This window comes from Lissotriton vulgaris, unplaced genomic scaffold, assembly GCF_964263255.1.
Source record: "Lissotriton vulgaris unplaced genomic scaffold, aLisVul1.2 SCAFFOLD_334, whole genome shotgun sequence".
NCBI classification, from domain to species: domain Eukaryota; kingdom Metazoa; phylum Chordata; class Amphibia; order Caudata; family Salamandridae; genus Lissotriton; species Lissotriton vulgaris.
Window position 1 is genome coordinate 306,173 of NW_028244801.1, and position 24,009 is coordinate 330,181.

The following is a 24,009-nucleotide window of genomic DNA, read 5'->3' on the forward strand; positions in this document are numbered from 1 at the left end:
AGTGATACTTATACAGACCAATGGCAGAAGAGGGCTGATCAAAATATTCTCTATTCAAGTAGAAGTTTAAGTAGTTGCATGTATATGTTGCAGATTTTTTACTTTCCTGGCAGACACCTAATCCGGTCAGGTCTTCTGAAGAGATTCTAGCAAGAAATTTTACAGTACAAATCTTCTACCCCTAGGCTTTGTCAAAAGGGGTACTTGCCAACAAAATCGAGAAGGAATCAGATTTCAAGTAACAAAATATGTGTCTGTAGGCTTTAACAGATTGCAATAACAAACAAACCTTAAAGGCCTACAATCTTTAACAGGAGTGGGTCTTAATAAATCAGACCTGCTGCCTTGGTCATAATTTTTCATAATACACAGATCACACCAGTGGCATCTTGTAAGAACTGGGACCACCAGCTCTCCGAGGGGTAGCATGGCTCGAGCAGGAAGGCAGCCAGGGGCTTGCGTGTAAAGCAGCTACTTAACACACTCATCCAATGAGACACACAGTGGGCGCAATAATGCAGACCACACCAGTAGTTGTATTTGTAAATCAAGTTCTTTTATATAGACTTTGGATCAAGCAAGTAATGCATTTAGCTAATCATTAGTATTTCATTTAAGCATTTCATTAGGCAGTTTCAGTAAGACTTGTCATTAAAGTAATAACCAGCTCATCTGAGCAGTGAAACATTAAATAACACAGCCTGTCGCATCATACTCTTCAGCAGGCAAAGAGGGTACTTTCATAAACCTGGAGGATCCTACAAGAAGCGACCAATGTATTGCAGTAAAGTACCACATTAAACCTCTCATGGACGCCTTCTAAATTGCACTTCATAGAAAGTGATAAAACATTTCATCAAGTACTTTGAGTACAACAGATAACTTCAAAGAACACAGCCACAAGCATTTCTTCTTGTGAATACTGATCGTTTTGCGACCCAGCATCATATCATCAGAATGCCATTAGAATGAATCAATAAATATCGCAGTTTGTTCCTTTCAGGATTCCTTGAAGCCCGCCCCTGCAAGGGAATTCAAGACAGTGCAAATCCCCATTTCAATTAACAGGCTTGTAAATATGGTCTAAACAGAAGCCCTACAGGCCAGAAACTGGCAATGTGGCAATTCAACATAGGGGTAAGTGTCTGTCCCCCAAGCCTCCAAACTCTCGAGGCACACTCGGGGAGGGGGGGGGGGGGGGGCGGGACAATGGGGTCCAGTCACAGTTCACCCGGGGGGAGGGGCGACCTCGGGCCTTACCCGGCCTACCGCCCTCCTCCCCGGGGGTTACCTTGTATTTTCGGCCCTCCGGGGCCCTTGCGCAGTCACCAGGCGAAGGAGAGGGGTTCCAACTCTCCCGGAGCCTCACTCGGCCCGACGCGGTGCAGGTACAGCTTCAGGGCACCAGCGCCGAGGGCGAGGCGGGTCGAGCATTCGGGGCTTGGGGCCCGCAGAGGGCCAGGCACGGCGTGTGGGGCCAAGCGGAGGGGGCTCTTGTGGACTTCCCCAGAGCTTCCCCCGGGTGCCGGCCTCGCTGAGACAATGGGTGCATGTCCTGGGCGGGGGCGCAGCCGATGACGCGGCGGCGCTCCCGTCACGTGGTGCGGGCCCAGGGAGGCTTCGGGCCCAGTGTGGCCTGGTGGCGACGATGCGACGGCCCTCTCCTGACACCGGGGGCCGCCGAGGGGGGATCAATGACGCGACCCTCCAACGGGGCGCCGGGGCAGTCGAAGGAGGATGATTTCCGGCCCAGCGCGGCCTCTCAGGGTTTCCGGCGGCCCTCTCCTGGCATACGGGGGCCGCTGAGGGGGAGTTCCCGCGACCTCGGAGGAGATTCCTCGACGCCTCAGGAGGGCGCAGACGGCTCCGGGCCGTGGCGGTGAGTCAACCTGCGCTGTGCACTTCAGTCCCAGACCACCCGGGGCAAATACGCAGCCAATGAAGCGTGTGGGTCAGAACAGCGCCAGGAAGCGCTCGAGGCACTCGAGGTGGGGCGCTCCCTGTGGCACAGCAGAGCTCAGGGTGATAGCGCTATCCCGTACAGGCAATCCCAACTGCAGCGCTGGACAGGGGGCATTAGATCACGCTCTTCACACAGTTTAGTAGGGACTGCCCACAGTTCAGTCAGGGGAGACAGGTAGGGGCCAGATGGGCCCAGATGAGGGCAGTGAGTGCGCAGGGCAGCACAGTCCAGTACCTGGTCGATCGCCCATGAGTCTCTGGTCACAGGAAAGCAGTTTTCTTGGAGCTTGGATGGTTCTGTGCCCTTAGATGTTGGTTACTTGAAGTTGCTGAGGGGGGATGGGGGGGGTTGAGTTGAAGGCCTGTAGAGTTTCTCCTCAGTCACTGCAGATGGACCCTGGGGTTCCCTACCACTGGGCCAGATCAGGGGGCTAGCTTAGGACACCTCACCCCGCTTAAGAGGCAGCACCTAAATCCTGTCACTCCCAGTAGCATAGGTTCCTAACTAGGCCCTACCGCCTAAAACTCCTGCGTGGGTTCCCCAGGTCAGTGATGCCCCAACTGTCTAGAAAAAGTTCCCTCCCTTGCTTATATATGCCCAGGTCAGGTGACCACTCTCTAAGGCGGGAAAACCTAACTCCGCCTATGTTCTGGAAGGTTCCAGGAGCTTCCCCACTCTACCTATGGACAGGGGCTGGGTGGCTGGTATTGCAACATTGTATGGGGGTCCAGCCTGCTCCTGACAACTAGGGTGCTACACTAAAAGACCACGCTGCAGTAGCAGGAGCTAGTGGCAGCCATGTTTGAAGTAGAGAGCACCTGCACCCTAACACAGATTAGCTATGAAAAGGTGCCCGAAGACCTATGGGCCAACAAAAAGAAGGTGGGAAAAATGAGGCAAGGGCAAAAAAATGACAGGGAAAGACCACCCTAGGGCTGACAGGTCTAACACATCTGAAATAAGTTTTCCCGATAAAACAATCATCAGGCTTAAGCCCTTCTTGTTGGCTCGTCCCCTATTGAGCATAAGCTTTACCACAAGGCAACCATCAGGCGTACCCTTATAGAATTATAAATATTTTACGTTACCAACTGTAATTTGGAACATATGATCTCTCTTAAGAGGGAAAAACAAGGATTATCACAGTGCAAGTCTGCAATAGACATACCTTGTAAGATAAGGTGTCAAACACCAAAACCATTGCCTTATGGTAATCTGTGAGATTCTATGCAAACAATACCTCTGCAGGCTTTAGTACAGAGATAGCAAACCACTCTTAAATGCCCATTGGCTTGAACATGTGCTTTTTATAATATATAATAATGATAATGAAGCTTGTAAAGTGCATTGCTACTTTATAAATACTCAATCAGGGATTTGTATAGTGTGTTACTCACCCGTAAGTGTCTCAAGGCACTCGGGGGTGGGGGGCTGCTGGTAGTACTGGGTGGAGGATCCTTCAAAGGGCCAGGTCTTGAGGTCCTTCCTGAATTGGGTCAGCAAGGTGGATAGCCTGCAGGGCAGGGTGTTCCAGGTCTTGTCTGCGAGGTAGGAGAACGAGCATCCTTCGGTTCTGGTCTTGTTGATCCTAGGGACGGAGGCAAGGGCGAGTTGGAAGGATTGGAGTTGTCCGGTAGGTGCGTGGAAAGTGAGGCTGTGGTTAGAGCTTTGTAGGGATGAGTGAGAAGCTTGGAAGTGATTCTATTGTTGACTGGGAGCCAGTGGAGTTGTCGGAGGTGTTCAGTGACGTGACTGCGGCGGGAGATGTCGAGTACCAGTCTGGCTGCTGTGTTTTTGACATTCTCTAGTTTCTTGAGCTGTTTCTGGGTGAAGCCGGCGTAGAGTGCATTGCCGAAGTTGACTCGGCTTGTGTTAAGTGCATGGGTGACCATCTTTCTGGATTCTGTGGGGGATCCATCTGAATGTCTTTGAAAGCAGGCGGTGTATGAAGAAGCAGGCCGAGGAAACTGCGTTAATTTGGCTGTTCATGGTGAGTGATGAGTCCAGTATGATACCAAGGTTGCATGCGTGGTCCATCAGGTTGGGGGGGTCCCAGAGCAGCTGGCCACCAGGAGTCGTCCGAAGCTGAAGGGGTGGGACCCAGGATGAGTATGTCAGTCTTGCAACGAGTTGAGCTTCAGGCAGCTGTCTTTCATCCAGGTAGCAACGGTCTTCATTCCACTGTGGAAGTTGGTTCTGGCGGTTGTGGGTTTGTTGGTGAGGGAGAGGATCAGGTGGGTGTCATCGGATAGTGGACTGCACTTTCATCGCCCAGCAGCCGCCATGAATTGTCCTAGCGCTGGGGTCCAAGATCCCATGTGCTACACACTCACAAAAAGTAACAGATATACATCAGGCCTGCTGCTTTTTTCATATATTTTAATAATCATGCATATTGACTTGATAATTGGTCTACCACCATCACCACCTCAGTCCTGCATAAGCTTTCCCACAAGGCATGAAGTGCAGCACAAGCATTCTTTTTCAGTGGAAACACACACCTTCTGCCCACTTCAGAATAATTTAATCAAGAAAATCAATTTGTGGGCGGAGCATAAGCCCCTCTCAGTAACACCTAGGAAATATTTTTTCTGTTGCCCACATATGATTTGGCGACAGCTGTACTGTCGAACCAGACCTAAAACATGTACATGAGGAACTAAATAACGTAGTACCTACCGCTTGTGCAAACACACAATATCAACAGACTTAAACTGGGATGCCTTTAATTTTAAAAAATGGTTTTTTAAGTCTACTGAAAACACACTCGGAGATTTTCAAAGGAGTAAAATGATTTTGATACTAAATTTTCTGTTTAATAAGACAAATGATATAGGTCAGCAGTTGTAAGGCAATTATTCTTTCTTTCCATAAAAGGAATGCAGCTTGGTGCAAATCAGTCTTGTACAAATTTGATAATCTGGGCCTTTCATTGGCAGTACACAGAGTGATGTAGCATATAAACACCCTGGCTTTCCTTATAGACTAGTACAAAACCAAGTAGAGCAAATGGGTTCCTTGAATGCCAGTAAATACCTGTGACATGCACACCAATAGTCTAATGCTTTCATTGCCTCATTGTGCAAGGTAGGCACTGAAGAAACTTTCTAGTAAAAAAGATTAACCTAAACAGTGATAGAAATTATATGGATTGAGGGCCAGAGCAAAGCCAAAATCTCAGGATATCCACACCAGATAAATGTACGCACAATTAATACCAATACAGGCAGTGATCAATTTTAAAAACTGCCGCATCTGTGTCCCTCAAGCACCAAGTTTGGGTACTCATGAAAGAACACATCATGATAAGTTGTACTTTCTTTGCCACATGACACAAAGCCTGCAAATAGACCCTTTATCTGCTTAAGGTGATGAGACACCATCTTAACCTGCAGTGAGCCCATGCAGTCTGAGGTACTGTCCCATGCAGTGCTATTGCATTTTGTTCTAGGTGGTTGGGATCCCATCTGTAACGTCACTGGTGGTGTGGGAACATGATTAAAGAGTGTCACAAGTGGGCTCGAATGCGCAGACTTCTCGGCTTACAAGCAACATGAGAAATAGGCTGATCATGCATTTTAGGCCTCAAATTCCATTTACAGTTTGATAAATGTTGGAGAACATCAATAGCCCAGGCATGGGCTGATCAAGGAAAAAGTATTGCAAACTATGAATTTTATAGGAGGCAGGTCAACTTACATCATTGGAAGATTGTGCTGCTTTATTAGCATAATAAATAATGTCAACTGAGTAGCGGCGATCATACACGTCAGCATAGTCCTGTGTCGCATGGGATCACCTTCCCATCAATAAGCGTTCTGTCAGCATCAGCAACATAGCCTGGTATACTAAATACAGAATTAGTACCATTTTAGGACAGAAATGAAAGATTTTGAATGCTGAGTGTTGACCTGCGACCAAAGGGCAAACACATTCTACAACTGGAGCTTTGCTGTACTGGACAAACAAATACCAACAAAAACTGCATTCAAAGTTGACGACAAAAGCAACACCACATGGGTTAATAGCAACATAAATAAATGAAAATATAACTAGACATATTGCAACGCAAAAGAAGAAAATCAGGATATTATACACACAAAAAGATGCTACAGCACTATAACAGAGCCTACAAAAGAGCCATCAGAACCTAAAAAAAAGACACCAGTACTCCACTTGCATAACTGAAGCCGACTGACCTTCCAAGGAACTCCATAAAATTGCAACAGAATTCCGCAATCCTGGGTGGCTAAACACAGCAACGCCACGATCACAAGACTTCTGTGACAGAATCTCAAATGAATTGATCTAAAAAAATTACATTTGAAAATTTCCTGATGGAAAATGTGGACAACAATGCATGACCCAACCACCACAGAAAGACACCAATACCCATCCATCAATGCATAGCTTCAATGCCCTGTCAAAATGTCCTCAATATCACTGCCGCCAGACCATCAGGACGATCACCATCAGACCCAGCAGCGGCAAGAATCTTTAAAGATAATCTCCGGCACAGGATGAGCGAAGGATTAGTCGGATGCCAACTCAACAAGTCCCAGGAACTAGGGTAATTCACCCCTGAGCTCAAACGCTTCTACATCAGATCTCTCCTTAAAAATTGAAACCTCGACCCATTTGATCCATCAAACTACAGGCCCATATCAAATGTATCATTCTTAGGAAACATTGTTGAAAAAGCAGTGTTTACTCAACTCTACAGAATCCCTTTAGCAAATCTGATGAAATCATACAACCTCACATGTTACAACTATGCAGAGGACACCCAAATTCTTTTGAAAATGGAGCGCCCCAAAAACCTCTACTATTCAAAACTCAATTGATTCCTGCTTGCTCTTAACACATGAATGATGAATAACCATCTAAAGCTCAATACCAAAAGGGTGTATTGGGCAAATGGCAAAATCACCAGCCTACCGCCATAAGGCCTAAGGAACTAGAGGCCATTGGACGTCAAGAGACAATTAGAAGTGTGCCTTCTACTCAATGAAAACACTGTTGTATCTTCCCGGACCTTGCATACCAACAATCTGCAAGCCACCCTCAAACTTCTAATCTTCAAGCTTGACTATTCCAACATCCTATACCTTGGCAGGCCCAAATTCAGTATACGCAAAATACAACCAATCCAAAATGCTTCTGCAAGGCTTCCTCCCCACCTCCACCCAAGAGAACGCATGACCCCAGTCCTGCAATTGCTCCATACTCTTCTATCAATAGGTAGAAAAGTATGTTCAAGGAACTCTGCATTGTCCAGAGAGTCTCCAATCAAAAGGACCGCTACACCTACAAGTTCAATCCAAGCAACAAAAACTAAATAGGACACAGTGCTTCAGCCTTGTATCATTTATCATACCAATTAACCATAGGAAATTCGTTGGAGGCGCTGCTTTCCCAGTACAAACCCCCAAGTTTTGAAACTCACAATCAGTCAGAATTAGAAGCACCAAGGAGCATATATACTTCTGAAGATAGTTGAAAACCTGGCTATTTCCCAGATAACTGCACCTCTGCACCCTGACAACAGAGTCCAGGAAACAGACACACCCTCAAGCACAATCATGAGCCTACAACTCGTGCATTACAAACAACTGAACCAGAAAACTGCTTTCAATATGCAGGACAGCAGAAGCTGTGCTGACCTGTGGTTCCCCGTAGCATTTTATGTCTATATAAATCCAGATCTAACAGTTATGACGAACAATAAAATCACAATACACAATGGTCAGCACCAAACTAACTTATACCTATTACATTCACACAAGACATATCTGCTATGCGGATTGTCAATCACCAGCAATGTACAGCCCAAAAAACAATCACCACCAAATGAACAGGCATGGAATAACTGAAGAGATAAGTCACACATTACTGGACAATTCTAGAGGACCTTAATATAGTCTAGTCTTTGCAGGCCCCAAACATCTATACAATCGGACTGCTTCTTTACACTTCACATAGACACTCAGATTATGGGATAATAATAAAAATGCCATTACCAACAGATCTCTCCATTTCTCTCTCCCTCAACCATGCCGGGTCAAAACCACAACTGCAAACAAAATGTCAATTTGGACAATCCAGTGAATTAGAGCTAAGCAGACTATATCCTATGAAATATCATAAATGGACCTGCAGAGCTGATAAACTAACACCATATTGAAAAACATGAAACTGCTCGTCTGTCTGTTCACTTCATCATCCAAAACACTGCTCCGTGCTGACTCCCATAGCACGATAAGCGAACCTCGGTGGTCATCATGCACGACATGGCAAAACTTGCCACAGGATCAAAACAAAAAACAACATCCTTCCAACCGCACCCCACATGGTGTAGCATGCTACTCACGTAGGCAAGTGCTTCAGCACACCACATAGGGGTAGTTAGCACTAAAATAATGCTGCAATACAGTACAATATGTGGGCATAGTAGGAGGTGAAGGGCAGAAGTTGGCAAAAAGATGCTGCATACTACAGCACGCTGCTGCTGAATAATCGTTCCAAACTTTGACAAAATGCAACCTTAACCATCTCGTAAATTCCAGGATTAACCTTTACGTGCTTTGCAAAGATCTACATGCGTGCTTATGCAGCTCAGAAGTCTACAGAGACTACACAAAATTGGCCTGAAACGAAGCAGGAGACCTGGCCCTCAGGACATGGGTGCCTCCAAAGAAAGAAAATTGTAAAAAAAAAAAAAAAAGAATATTCCAAGAATTAATTTCTGGACTGGGGTAGCCACTGCAGGGGCACTTCTGGTGGTTCAGACAGGTCTGGAACTTCAAAGGTACACTACAGTCATAAACTTCTTAAGGCCATTGACAGCAAGAAGCGACACTATGCCGGGTGACAAGACCCCCATCCACCCATTATAGCAGATCAATTCTGGAAATGAACAAGTACATCCGTTTGGAAAAAAGTGAATAAAATGTTAATACTCACCCATACATGAAGTGGTATCTGAGCACAGATTCTCTACTTAGGCACACCTGGAGACAGGCGTTGATATTGAACGCGAACGGAAAGGGGCGTGATAGTTATTCTGCTGTAAATTGTGGTTGAGCACTCAAAGGGACCTTGACAGAGGAATGCCTGATGGAGAATGTAACTATGCAAGCAACCACATTCCACAAAGGGAAGTACAAGGATATTGAGACAGAATCTGAAACTGTTGCATTACTGGTCAGTACCAGGAGCTGCCAACCTTAGTCATGGGTGACCAGGGGTGGGGGCGCAGATGAGTGGGATGGCGAGGACTATTTTACAGAAATACTAGTGCATTTATCTTCGGGATCGTATGGCATAAATAAACAATGTGCATTACATCCCGGGTGTTATTGGATAGAGCGTAAGTACTAAAGGGCTATTACACATCAAGCAATGTAAGAAAACCCCCAATTGTAACTTTTGAAATTTCAAGCTGCTAAAATATTTACTTGGACTCTCCCACAAACACTGCCATTTTAACACTTCTTTATCCGTTCCTGTGGAATGTGCTTTAGCATCACTAGCTTCCGCCTCGAGTAAAATGTCTGCAAAGCATTGTGGGCAAGAGTCTTAGGCGAACGTCCCCTCTTCCTCTCCTACACAATGGCTTTCATTGTTGGCCCTCAGAGTAGTTACTGTGAGCGCCTTTCGTTCGCATCACTAAGGCCAAGAACAAATGCCAGATCTTTCTATACAAACAGGAACTACCTGGCTGAAATAACGCTCAAAAGTTTTTACGCTTATCGTTTGTCTTAAGGTACAGTGTTCAACCGTTCCAATGCATACGTTGCAAAGTGTTACATCTGTTCAGCAATATCATTCAGTCAGGACCACCTTGTACCAAATTAACTTTAATTCAGCAAGACTATATACAAAATTACAATTTTAATGGGAGTTTGAAGGTACCAAGTATGTATCAATTGGGATTTTTGACCTCTGCTTTAATGAGAAGGCTCCATGCTCAGCCCAGGAGAGTCCCAGTCACACAAGACCCCACTCAGGTAAAAGCTGTAGCTTGCACCAGAGGTAGAGGTATTTCAGGTTTCAATTGCAAAGCACGAGTGTTTGTAAATACTATGAGGCTACACAATTGACTGTCACAAGGAACAGCAAACAGACAATGCTGGGCTTGACTAGCAGCAATGCATTAAAAAACTATAGCAGCGGTGAGATACTAAAAACATGTTTAACCAGAGGGAAGAGCCCCACTTTTCCCCAGACGCTAATCACCAGCTTAGGACAAAGTAGATGGAACGCGCATTGCACTGCAGAAGATCAAAAATACGGTGCCATTGTGAAGAACTATTCATGACCTTGCGTATTTTACAGCCCAATGTGAAACCTTGAAGTTACACTACATATCAATGAAACCTGATGGGCTTCTGAATCTAGAACATCTGCTTGATAAGCTTTTAGATAGATCCAGATTTACAAAGGAATACAGTCGGGAGCTTCTTCCACATTGACCACGCCTAAATATATAAGCCAAGAATGTCAAAAAAGACAAACAAGCAGGCTCGCATGAGCTTCTGGGGACAGAAGAAGAAACAACATCAAGTCTATCAACAAAGTAATCAACAAGCAGGCTCCACATGAGCGAAAAAGGAAGCAATAAAACAGGCACCAGCGAGGAAAGAAGGCATGCCCAGGTCTCAAGGTCATAGATAAGAGTTTTGCCTGGTTTTATTTTTTTAAACAGGCAGAAAGTATTAAAGAAAATACTTACTGCGAGGCTGACTGCGTATATAAATTAAATTACTGAGGCAATGTAGAGGCTGAAACTCCAAACAGAAACAATGGCTCAGACTCCAGCAAAGAAGTCGGAAGTCACCTTGATCGCACCGGAACGAAGGACTACCAGGAAAAAGAGAGATTTAAAATGCCCACTAAGTTTAAGCTATCTTTTCATCATTTTAGTATTCAATCTGAATTTGATTTACAAAACAGATAAAGTAAGCAGAGGATAATTGGGAGATATTAAAATTAGTTAGTGAAAACTCGCTGCAACTTTATTTTATTTTCTCACAATGTTTTTCTGTATTTCCTTTGAGTCTTTTAGAGGTTAAAGAAACATGTGAAGTACGGTCTGAGTTTGCACAGTACCGTAACACTGCTCACTAAGGAGCTTTGCTCCTCTGTACTTTATTTTAACTTTAAAACTAGTCAAAAAATAAACAGCACTAAAATAAATTTCACATTGGTGCAATATCTCACATGGGAATTCCTTAGGAGCATCAGCTTCTACCTTTAAATACAACCACTCCTTACCACTATGGAATACTTTATACCATCTGTAATTTAACAAATCTGACTACTGATCTTTTTAAAGTAAAAATATCTTCGGATTTTTCGAGCTTCAATAGCTGCTTGTTCATGTGAGTTGCCAGTCATTTTTACTACCGTGTGGTAGTCTTGGAATTTTAATAAACAACCTGGCAATGGGGTTAAGGTGCATGTGATGTCACATTTCCTACACCACTAAAACATTACAGGCAGTATTTTCAAAAAGTACACAGAGTATCACCTGTATGATGATGCTCTGTTATTTACCGGAGTCTCTCACAGGTACTCCACTTTACTGAAATTTCTTGACCGATGAGCGGAGACACTTTGGGTCAGTAGTGATTATTATATCCGCAGCAAGCGGAAGGAGCGCCCACTTGCAATAGAATTCTTCATATTATTTCACTATCAAAAGTGGACTATGGGAAGTAGTTGTGTATATAAAATGCTAATAAATCCACAAACTCATGCGCCTACTTTAGAAGGCACTTCTATTTTACCTAGAAGTAGTGCTCAATTTGTAAAATACTAAGTTCCAGGGCCATCGTCTGGAGGCCACTGTCGCTTGCACCATCCGTTGCCCTGGTCAGTCCTGCCAATGCCAGTACCAAACCAACTACTAGCCATCACATTCATACAAGTGCTACAATACGGACTATTCCAGATGCCCAACGCTATGGTTTGGGCAGCAAGTATTAATCATTGTTAAATATATTCTATAGTAAAGCACTGTGCTCGTCTCTAAATTAGACAAATGGCATCACCATGTGGTGGACTGTAATAAGTGCAGGTGTTGACAATTAAGTGCCAGTGCTGAGCACTGGAAAACACCGGCTCAAATTAAACACTAGCTGGAAGATTACTCTTGCTGTTACTGAGATGGACCAGAGTAAAAAGTTAAAAACACATTTCAAAACTGAAAACTTAGATATCAAGGAAAGCATCACACATGGTAATATTTCTAAAGGAGTAAATTAATAGAATCCGTGTGAGGTCCTCCAGACTGATACTTCATTCATACAATGCATGGAACACAGATCTCAAAGGGCTGCTGGGGGTAACTTCAAAACATCTACTCATTCAAATATCCTTTCCTGCGGTCAGAAGTGCTATTACATGCTTAAATGTGACATTTGCTTACCCATGAAGTTCCATAATATACTACGTGTAAGTGTGAAGTTAGATGACCAAAAAGTGGCCTTGGATACCCACAATATGCGGTCAAATGCACAAAAGAGTCATTGTATGCCAAGGCATGCCATTATATGCCAAAACTTGGCACGCTATGTCCCAAATATAGCACGAAAGATATATAGCAGTGCCAAATCTATGCCCGAGACATGTCACCATGTGGACAAATATACCACCATGAGCCCAAAAAGTGCCATCATATTCAAGAGGACCACCTTCTTAAGTCTCAGAAGTGTCATCAAAGAGCCCTCATGTCAAGGAGGGGCCACTGCAGAGATGTCGACGGAAGCATCACAAAAAAGCCACAAAAGTTGGGGTCGCAAGCACAGCCTACATTCACGCTCACTCACAACGTGCTTCTAACACCTACACACATCCACCTGCTCGCTCACACTGCTCACTAAGCATGCAGCATTGTAAATATGTCATTTGTGCTGGATGAATAAAACAGACTCCAAGATACAAAAGAAGAATTGGCACTATTTTTTTTTTAGAGAGGGGTCCTGGTCAGAACTGGCAAGGTACAATTTTGAAGGGTGACATGTAGGTGAAGGGACCTACACTCCTCCAAAGTGAGGAGGGAGTGGGGCAAACAGTATCACCACCAGAAGAGGAGGTGAGTGAAGGTGGCAGTGAGAGGAACTTGTGAGCGTGCCCACAGCAGGATGTGAGCGGGACAGCAGAATTCCCAGCAGCCTGCTGTTGCTTCTGCATTATTCCCAAGCAGGAATCCACTCTCAGCATCTAAAGAAAGCAAGGAATCCTCACTGAGAGAATGGGCGATTGACACTAGTGGAAATAGCCTTCTGTCTCTGCTCTCAAAGTCTGGAGAAACTGTTTCCTTTCTTATCGGTCCCCTCTTTAGGCCTTGAAAGGAAGGTGTACAAACTACACAACATGGTACACGGGTTTGAATGTAAGCAGATGTCTTGCTCATGTAATTATGCTACATCCTGGAGTATACAGGACATAGAAGAATACAGAATATGCTGTCTGAACATATGCAATGCGTGTTCTGCATATACTGGCTACTGTCTGGATTTAGGCAAGATGACAAAACCGCGGGCTGGAGGTGCCGGAGAACGGGTGGATGGAGGCTGAGAGAAGAACACTAAACTGATAACACTCTGACTCTCATGCACACATTTCCTCACTTAAGGTCATTTCTAGACCTTGGGGGTGGAGCCTTATTTAATTATCTTTGGAATTCAGTCCTGTGCCTGGCCACGTGTTGCTTGGTTGCATTAGCTTTTCAGTTCAGACTCTAGTTTGTGCTGGGTTTGACATCCATTTATTGTTTGTTGTTTTCCCCTTTAGGGTTACCGTGTTCCTTTGGTCTTATCCCAGCCTTGTGTTGCTGGTTGTGCTATCTCAGGCCCCATTTCTCGCAACGCTTTACCAGTGTCTGCTCAGCAAACATCCGAGGCCTGGACTGGATTCCAGGTTGGCTCCGGGCTCGTTTTAGCACCATCCGCTGCTGAAACCAGGAAGCCTTGTTTCAGTTATGTGTTCCTGCCATCCAACTGGTATATTATACTTACGGTATGCCCCCGTCTTCCAGCTGGTCAGATCTACTACCCATCATAACAGACAGACAGACAGATTGATCCCATCTCTTGAAACAGACGAAACCGCCAAGAGTGAGCTCCAGTCCAAATATTCTCTTACTCCTTTCACTGTTTCTACCCCTAGTTTCTGTGTCTGGTGGTACGTTCCACCTAGATCACCAGCAAAGGCAGCAAGGCACTGGAGAGGCTTTCAGCGGGTAGCAACACTGGAACTGGACAGAATAAACAGTTACATTTAAACAAGGGGTGACATAGTAATCCCCCTATATCTGCATATCTCCATCGCAAAGACTGAATATTATTCCGGCATTGCGTCTCAGTGTGGTCTAAACTCTTTCTACAATTTCATCATTTCATCTTCCCAAAATACATTTCAGTGTGAAGGGAAAAAGTGCTCTATCCGAAGTTTAAGTCATTTCTACTCTTATGGAAAAATAAAATCCACACACCTTGGTATCACATTTTGTCAGGTACGATAATTATAATATCCAGTATATGGCCACCAATAAAGGGGACCAAAGATTTGATAAGGGTGCATTTAGGTAGGACACCCTTCTCGCTGCCCTCTTTCCGTAATCCATAACTCCCTCATTCTCACTTTCCTCAAGTACTAATCTCAGGGAGTTTTAAGGTATCCGGGATCAGTGCAAAACCTGTTACATCACATTGTCAACCCCAGAGGGCCCACGCAGCATTTCATCTTTGTGTGATCTGTAAAATTCTATTGAAAGGGGAGTGTGCTATATCACCTGTCATATGCAATACTGTGATACTAACTGTGAAGGTCAGTAGTATAGTAATACAATAATTTGTTTATTGTTTAAACAACCTATACGTGACCTGTTTATGGAAGGAACACATTGGCACTCAGGATTCAGGGATGGCCTCCAAATGAACAGGATCATGAAAAATTGGGTGCATTAAATTGAATTGACCACCCTTAATATGAAATGATGTGAATGTATCTTGATATCAGAGGTGACCCTCCCGTAAGACAGGACGCTGGTTTACCAAAACAAACGAAATATGGTTCATTGTAAACAAATTTTGACAACTTAGGTGAGGCGTGTGATCACAGTACTAATTTACAGAAAAGGAACCGGAAGATACTATCTTTATGGACAGTGCATATTACAAGCAAATAGGACTGAAAGCAGTAAAAAAAAATGCTCAGACTGCCTCTGCGGCATAGTTCTTAACTAGAGCATCAGCAGGCGTGTAATTAAACATCAGTGCCTATGGGGTGAACAGAAAGGAAGATACAATTCTACAGTTATACCAAGTCGGGGTCAACCAGAAGGATAAAGGTTTCAAAAACCAGAAGTCAGCTTAAAGGGTACTGACAGGCGTTTCCTTAAATAAATTCTATAGCACATCACCAAAAACACTGCTGGAAACACATGGTTACCTAATTTTCAGGAGTACCATAGTCTGACACTTAACCTATACACTGCCAGACACCTAGCTTTTCTAGAATTTTCTGTACACCTGAACAAAATGAGGATTCACAGTTTTTCTTACGGCACCAGACTTTAGCCGAATATCGCTCTGCATCAAACAATGGGACGGGGTAACAGGGTTACAATACAGGGCTGAGAGAAGGCTGACAAACTTTATCAACTGAAAAGGTTCTAAAAACTGGGACCAGCCCCACATCTAAGCTGCAAGAGAGGAGGTCTGGAACAAGAAACACTATTGGTAACACTATCACTCAAAACAGGATACTGTCCATTACTGGGTCAAAAATTGTGGAAAAAATTGATACATTTTAATCCGGGAAGTAATAATAGTACAGTGATGTATCCCGACACTAGTAAAAAGCTTTGACCCGAAATATGATGCATGGATGGAAGTGAAGATCAAAGTGATCTGTAGGAAAAGGTTTTACATTGTATGGCCTGAACACACAGCAAGCATTATTTGTTGCAATGTGTGACAGAATTCATGAAGACCTACGAATGGAACTGAAGACAGATGAAGAACCACTGTGCCAAACTAAATGGGACCAGTGAACTGGGCTTCCAACTTATGGAAGACCAGGGCCTAGTGCATCAAGGGAAAAGGTGCACAAGCGCAATAGTTGGTGAATTGCTGTCCTTGAGAGCCAATTGACTCAATCTGGCTTGTAGTTTTCCCTGATTGTAAAATGAGGATACTCTACCAGAGGGATAATCGATGCACATTGGAAACGACCTTTGCAGGAAGTGATAGGTTGCACATCAATATGAAAGACTCATGTGTGCACAAAGCAGCTCAATGCACAATTTATTCTACTGCGTAGAATTAGTCACCCTTAAACAGATTATAAAAAAGTCAAGCTTATTACTAGGTGCAACAACAAATATTTGTATCCAGGATCCCGGACATGTGGCATAGGGGTTCCTACCATGGTGTAAAGAATCTTGGTTTGTCAGTTTCATCCCCACTACAACTATACTGCCAACACAAGTTTAAAAGTATTAGAACAATATGTGTCTTCTCATTCAGGAATAAAAATTAAGACTGCAAATCACAAAATGCTGTTTTGGAGAGTATCAAATTGGTTTCTTTTATTTTTTTATATTTTTTTTACGTACTCTTTTTTTTAATTTTTATTAAAGACCTTTATTCTCAGGAGTCAACGCTTGCAATACATATCACATATAATCACAGTTTTTGTGGTAACAGTGTGCCAATATCGTTGATCTACATAATTTTGAACACAGCCGTTTAGCCGGCATCCCGGAGGCCCGGCAATTGGTTTCTTTTATTATTGCAGAAATTGGCAGAGTAAACTGATCATGCCATGGGAAGGCACCTACACCACCTAACCAGATAGACTGGGTAAATGCACTCATCATACACCCCACTAAATGCTTTAAATGGGCAAATATATTTCTGTACCAGCACTTCTGACTACTGGTGCTCTGCTTCGAATGGGAGAGTCCTAGCAAGTTTCATTACAAAACAGATACTACGGGACAATGAGAATATACATTCCTAGAATTTCATTTATGACTAGCAAACAGCCTGGCAAACATCTTCAGATGCCTTCAACAGGTTCTTCAATGGATACCAGGTTCCTCAATGGATGACATACAGTGCTCCATTGCATGAATAGAGTCAAATTTGAGATTCTCATAACTGGGGTAGGAGGTCACCTCATGATCCCTTAAACTGTGAATCATAGCTGCAAACTGAAAGAATGAAGACATCTGAGAATCATTTCTACACCGACCTCTCACTTGGTCCTAAAATCAATCCCGTGGTCTACGGAGTCGACCTGTAACTTTCTGCGTTACGTAGACTGTTCCGACTCTTACAAGCCTTTGACAGGAAGGAGCTGACAAGAGGCCTGATAATGGCCCACTCCAATTAAGGACACACACACAACTGCTGAAACAGCTCCAGACAAGTTGTCGAGACTCCGAAATCAGGCTGGCAGGTTAAATGTGACCTACAGGATCGTACGTGTTTTTAGACTAGTCCAGAGGAGTCTGTAAGTAAGTTGAAACTACGGATTGTGCACAAGGCCTACTGAAACAAGGGACGGACTATCTGTAAAGGACGGCATCCCCCGTACCCCTGCTAGAGCGCTTTGTTCATCTAGCAGATCCAGCAATGTACATTCAAAAGCCTAAACCCTGATCAATTTCTTGGAGTACATGGTCACAACCATGAATCTCCACTAATCCAGACTCAAGGGAAGAATCCAACTCCACTGAAATAAAAAAGGGAATTTCAGACATGCAGTGCTCTGGCAATAGCAAACTGTGCGCTACATTATTAATAAAATTAACAACAAGTCACTCAGCTAACACCTTGCCAATAGTAGCATTTGAAAATGAAATATGCAAGAGCTTACTTGCATCCACCATGACTCACAGTGCCATTGAGCTTTGTGCCTTGAAGCAGCTCTAAGACAATGTGTGATACTATCTAACGCTCCGAACTAAACACTGACGAGGAACTTTCTCATTTAAAAATATTGTGCAGGAGAGTACACCATTCACCCTGTAAAATGGTATGTATATATGCAAATTAAATGAGCTTTTTGTAAAAAAACTGAAAGAGGACTATAGCGACAAAAGAGAGCTGGAAAGAGCATCAGCCATGGTGTCAATTTCCACACCTCTGCGTAATATTTTAAATAAAAGCGTGCTTTCCAGCTCTTTGGTGGAATACACTTTTTTGGGGGAAGTTCCAAACGAGGCACAGTGGTGCCCGTCAAGTGTAAGCCCACAGGAGGAGAGACATCAGGTAGTTGTCTGGCAACTAATGCCTACCACGAGCCTAAGAACTAGGCTTCCGACCCATTCTTACAGAGTATAGATTCTTTGTAAGAGCCTGTATAGTGGACTAACACACAGCCCTCCGTTTGGGAGGATGTGATGCCAAACCTTTGTGCAATATTTGGTGTGATAGGACTAAGTGGCACATCCCAATAGGGTGTTCACGGTGGGCATCTCTTTCTACACAGCTTTAATGACCGTACATAAAAAGTTTGCATCCTTTTTGAGGCCATAGTGCCAGCAGAAAACCAAACCCTTTTCTTATAACACAGAATACAGTACTTCTATTGATCACTGGTTTCCGGTTTTGAAATGAAAAGACTATATGGAGAAGTGTGGCTCACTGGTTAGAGCAGGCAGACCCTGAAGCAGAGGTCAGACCCGGGACCAGGGTTCGATTCCTGACGCGGCAGGGTCTTGAGCTCAAATGTCCATGGACTCGATAATTCTCGCTTCGGTGCCTGACCTAATCATGGGTTCACCCTCTGCAACTCTGGGCATTAAGCTTGCTTAATCTCCACAACGGCCCCCCCGTGGCGGGATGCCTGGCTTTCACCTTGGGGATGCCCTGTAGGGGCTATCTCACAGGGAAAACCCAGGACGGGTTCCCAAGGCAAGCGCGGAGATACCCCTTCGGGGTCGATTCTGGCGCTATATAAGAAACATAATAATAATAATAATATCAGAGCAAACTAAGTGCAAACTATGGATGATAGTCACACGGTAAAGACAAAACCCGCTTCCCCGGGATTAGCGGAGCTGAAATATGAAATCCAGTAATCCCAAAATAATGGAATGTTTCAGAATGAGGGTCTGTGAATCGAGGAGAACATCAACAATTAGTGAATAAAGTGTGACACATTTATTCAAGGAAGCACAGGGATTATAAACAAAGCTCGCCATTTCTACCATTCAGATGTGACCAGTGAAGATAAGTAAGGCAAGGATGACAAGATCCTGCATAGAGACAAAACAATCTTCTGCTTGCCCCGGATTCCATCCTAGGAATCTTGTTCATTTCCATCTTCATGAATCCGCCGCCTGATCCAGTATCTCGATTCACTATGCCATCAAGCAGAACTAACTTTAGCTCTAGAGGCCATTGGTGGATTCATGAAATACAGGACTTTGTCATATCCACAAATGGATTTTCCTTCATCTTCTCAAATCAAACTTTGGAGAAAATAAAACATACTCATAGTTGTCTCAACTAACAACCATTTTTTGCCTCCTTCACTATGCTCACTAGGTGTGCAACCCATGTGCCACTTTAGCACCCAATTAAGTCCTGGGTTCACTATGGAGTCCCATATTGAAATTTAAAAAAACATACTGATGAAATGAGCAAAGCCTGCAATAAAAAACATTTTCGACATCCATTTATTTCAGAAACCTGATGCAAGTCCTTGCTCTTTCCTGCGTGGATAAAAGCAACATTTTGCTTGCTGCTCTTTCCCTGTTCAACCCATTCTGCAAACTGCTGCTGGTTAAACCACCGGCTTTCTCAGTATCGGATCCATCATCCTCACGGGATCTAATGTGCTACAGGCACCGACCAAGGACCGCACGAAAGTAATCTTGTACAGCATCAGCTGATCACAGCAGGACACCTGAATTACCTATTACCTTCAAATAGTGCACAGTTGTAGGCTGAATAGTCAACAAGCATTGGCAAATCCAACAGGTTTTGCCGCTGCAAGATGCAACAGCTCTCCCAATGTTTTTAGACATGTTGCAGAGCAGCGCGAGCTGTTGTGCAACATGGCTTAAAGCGGGGAAAAAAAGCCATGACGCGCCCATCGCTGACCAAGTAATTTTGCTTTTTTCCCCGCCTTTAAGGCATGTTCCACAGTAGCCCAAGTTGCTATGCAATACGAGTAAGAACAGCACAGGATAGGTGGGTCAAACAACACGGGAGAGGAGGGTGGGGGATGGGGAAAAACAACAGCGTGAGGAGGGCAGGGGGCGCATAACGAGGGCTCCAGGGGAAGGAAAAGTAACAAAGGGCAGCGAGAGGAGGATATGTGAGGGGAGACCGTATACTGCCATGCACTCTTATAGAGTACATGGCAAAAAGTTAGTTGAGAAGCGTGCGCCCAGTGGAGAGACACTGGCTGCAAACAGGAAGCTGTGATAGGTCCATTCTCCACAACAGGATGAATGCCCCAAGTAAGAAGCCCCAGGAGGATTGCAGGAGGAGGTGCGCAGCCGGCAGGAAGTAGGAGCATGACCAGTAAGAAGAAAGGAAAGTAGTAACATGGAACCCAACTCATGCGAACTATAGGTAAGTAATGGAGGTAAGTAATGGAGGTAAGTAATGGATGGGCTCTGAGCCCGTTTTTAAGCTTTTTACCTTCTTAGCAGCTTTTGCCGACAATGCATGCATAGGCTAAACCTAAAGTGCGAGTCCTATCTTCTTTAACAACTTAGACACTCATAATCTTCGCTTATTAAAAAAAAAAAAAAAACTGAAGCCTTGAAATATGGCAACTTCTGAACCACATTTTTCTACCACATCAAACATTTAGTTTCACTTTTCTACATTAGTCAAATGTAATTAAGTTCTCCTTTTATTTCTATGGTCATTTAAGTATCTTTTTACTTTTATTAACAGCATTTCAAGATGCACTTTTATATATCTTCTCTCCGAAGCACATTTATTTAAAAACTGTACATCTTGTCCCTTTCTCAAAGTCGACAGCACAGTTAGGTATACTTTCTCACATTAGCAAAATGTTTAAGGCCTCCTTTTATCTTTCTTTAAAAAATGCTGCATATTTATCAATATTTTATTGCGCCTTAAAATCCCACGTTTTTAAAAAAGATCCTTTTTTCGTTGCTTGACTTTCTAACTTAGAAGAACAGCTTAATACTTCAAACAAAGAGTAGCCTACACTCGAATATATTTTTTTCTTACAATTATTTCCTTTTGCATTGTTTTTCTTTTTGTTTTAACATGGTTTTTTTCCTCATTCTGCAAATTTATGTGTAAGGAGTTGTCAGGAGCCCGTCTCTGCAAACATCTGTACCTGCACTGCCCCTTAGAGTCCATCCTGAGTGGGGAGTTTCCCTTTGACGGTTGTTTCAGTTGGAATCCCCTTGATTCTTTACCATAATCAATCATTCTGTTTATTCGTGAGGGGGGGGGGGTGGTATGGGGGAGCTAGCCATCCTGGCTACTTGGCGGGAATGTTTCCCGTCTGAATTATTGTCATCGCGTAATCATTGGACTTTATATATTTTGGAGTCAAGTAAAAATTAAGTATATGTTAGGTGGTGATCTTCCCATATTTCCCAGAAATTATATTTTTTACAAGGTTTTCCTTTCCTATCGAGTTTGTTTATTCTCAAGATCGAGTTCAACCACTCCTCATGTGTTGGGGGTGTCGGGCTCACCCAGTTTATGCACATCTCTCTCCTTGCCAATAAAATCAACACAAACAACAGATTTTCCTGTTTTTTGTTAGCTTACCCATATCATTTGTATTATCAGTCCCAAAGATAAGGTTTATACTTACATCCAGTTGTTTTCTCAATACCATGCTTATAGTCTTACCAACTTCCTGCCAAAAGGTGTCGAGGTGGGGGCACTATACTATTAGACCCACAGTTAATAGAAGAACTTAGGATAGAGACAGACAATTTCTTCGAGAATAATAAAGTTGGAACCTCGAAACAAACCACATGGGATACCTACAAGGCAGTAATCAGGGGGGGAAGTTGTTAAGCATGGGGGCATATAGATCAAAAGTTATAAAGCAAGAAATAAGAGACTTGGAGAACGATATAAAACGACTCGATATACAAATACCAGCAGAGCACACAACAACCACTAAAGAAGAACTAGAAAAAGAAAGGCAGAAACAAAAAGAAAGACTCACAGACATTCTTGAGAGTAAAGTGAGGAGGGAATGGGATGCCAGCAAACTATCGAACCATGAATATGGAGAAGGATGCGGCAAAATGCTGGCGTGGAAAATAAGGACTGACCAAACCAGAAACAAAGTATCCAGCATTCAGCAGTATAATCAAATAGAACCAAGCTCTGAGGACACAATATTAATGCAGGAGTTCACAAATTTCTTTTCCAATCTATATAATGAAGAAATGAATCCTTCTGAGGAACAGCTGGGAAATTATCTAGATCACCAGCCTCTCCCATCATTATCGGAAGAAGAAAAAGAAGAACTGAATGCAGAAATCACAATTAAAGAAGTAGGAGACGTGATAAGAGGGCTAAAAAGAGGGAAAGCAGCCGGCCCGGATGCCTTACCGAATGAGCTTTACATCAATCTAAGGGAGACCTTGGCTCCACCAATAACGGAGTTACTAAACACAATCTACAGAGGACACAATAAAATACCTGACTCCTGCAACGATGCAACTATTAGCATAATTTTAAAACCGGGGGAAAATCCAACGATCTGTGAATCATACAGACCTATATCACTGTTGAATTGTGATTACAAAATATTTATGCAGATTATGGCAAAAAGGCTAGCAACAGTAATGACAAACCTGATCAATCCAGACCAGAAGGGCTTCGTGAAAGGCAGACAAATACAAGAAATAACACACAAACTCTTTGGCGCAATAGACATAGCCATCTGTAAAAAAAAAACATTAACTATAATCACCTTCGATGCTGCCAAAGCATTTGACAGAGTCAACTGGACATTCTTGAGCAGGGCCATCAGCAAATATAATCTGGGAGAGAGCTTTCTCTGTATGGTGGAGGAAATATACAAAAAAACGAGAGCTAAGATCTTAATTATCGGGAACCTCACCGAAAATATTGCAATCAGAAGAGGAACACGACAAAGATGCCCGTTATCGCCGCTACTTTTTAACCTCTATATTGAGCCCCTAGCAAGCAACCTCAGAAACCATAGCTCAATATCGCCCTTTAAACACCATCGATGGATCAAAAAGGTTGCTCTAAACGCGGACGACCTGATGGTGTTTACAGACAATTTCCAAGACTATTGCAGAAATAGAAGAAACTCTAACTAACTTCGGGAAAGTGTCAGGGTATCAGACCAACCAGGCAAAGACTGAAGTTATGAGTTGGAACACGCAATTCAACAACCCATATTCTAGAGACAAGATAAAATACTTGGAGATTAACCTGGTTAAAGACCTGAATAAAGTGCCCCAGATAAACCTTAACAGAATCGCTGGAGAAACTAGAAAACTACGTAAAGTATGGGGTGGACTGCCACTAAGCTTCTTGGGAAGATCCAATATAATAAAAATGTCTATCTTACCTAAATTTACCTACCTGTTCAACACTATACCTTTGGAATTCAAGAGGGAAGCTATAAAGAAAATTCAGGGGGAAATAACAAGTTTCATCTGGTCTTCCAAAGGAACAAGAATCGCTTGGAGTAAATTAAGGAGAAAAAAAAGAACAAGGAGGGATAGCTAGTCCTGACCTATTTGAATACTACAGAGCTTTTCATTTCAAAAACATGAGATCACTTTTGAAGAGCTGTCAATACTACCCTGAATTTCTACAAACAATGACAGGAAGAACAGATAACTTTCTATATAAATTTGGACACCCAAAATTCTTTAAAAAGATAAAACTAAAGATTCTTAATACCGCAGTAAAATTATGGTACCAAATAAGAAGCACGCTGAACATACCATATTATAGTACCCTGGCTCCCATATGGGAATCCCCGGGCACCCCAGACTGACTCAAGTATTGCATGGCCACCCC

At 43.3% G+C, this 24,009-nt stretch overlaps 1 protein-coding gene across 4 annotated transcripts in view; it reads right to left on the reverse strand.

Annotated features, from left to right (window-relative positions):
• Nucleotides 1–24,009, reverse strand: part of LOC147666724 (nucleus accumbens-associated protein 2-like) — a 418,781-nt gene that overhangs the window by 60,119 nt on the left and 334,653 nt on the right. The window lies entirely within an intron of this gene.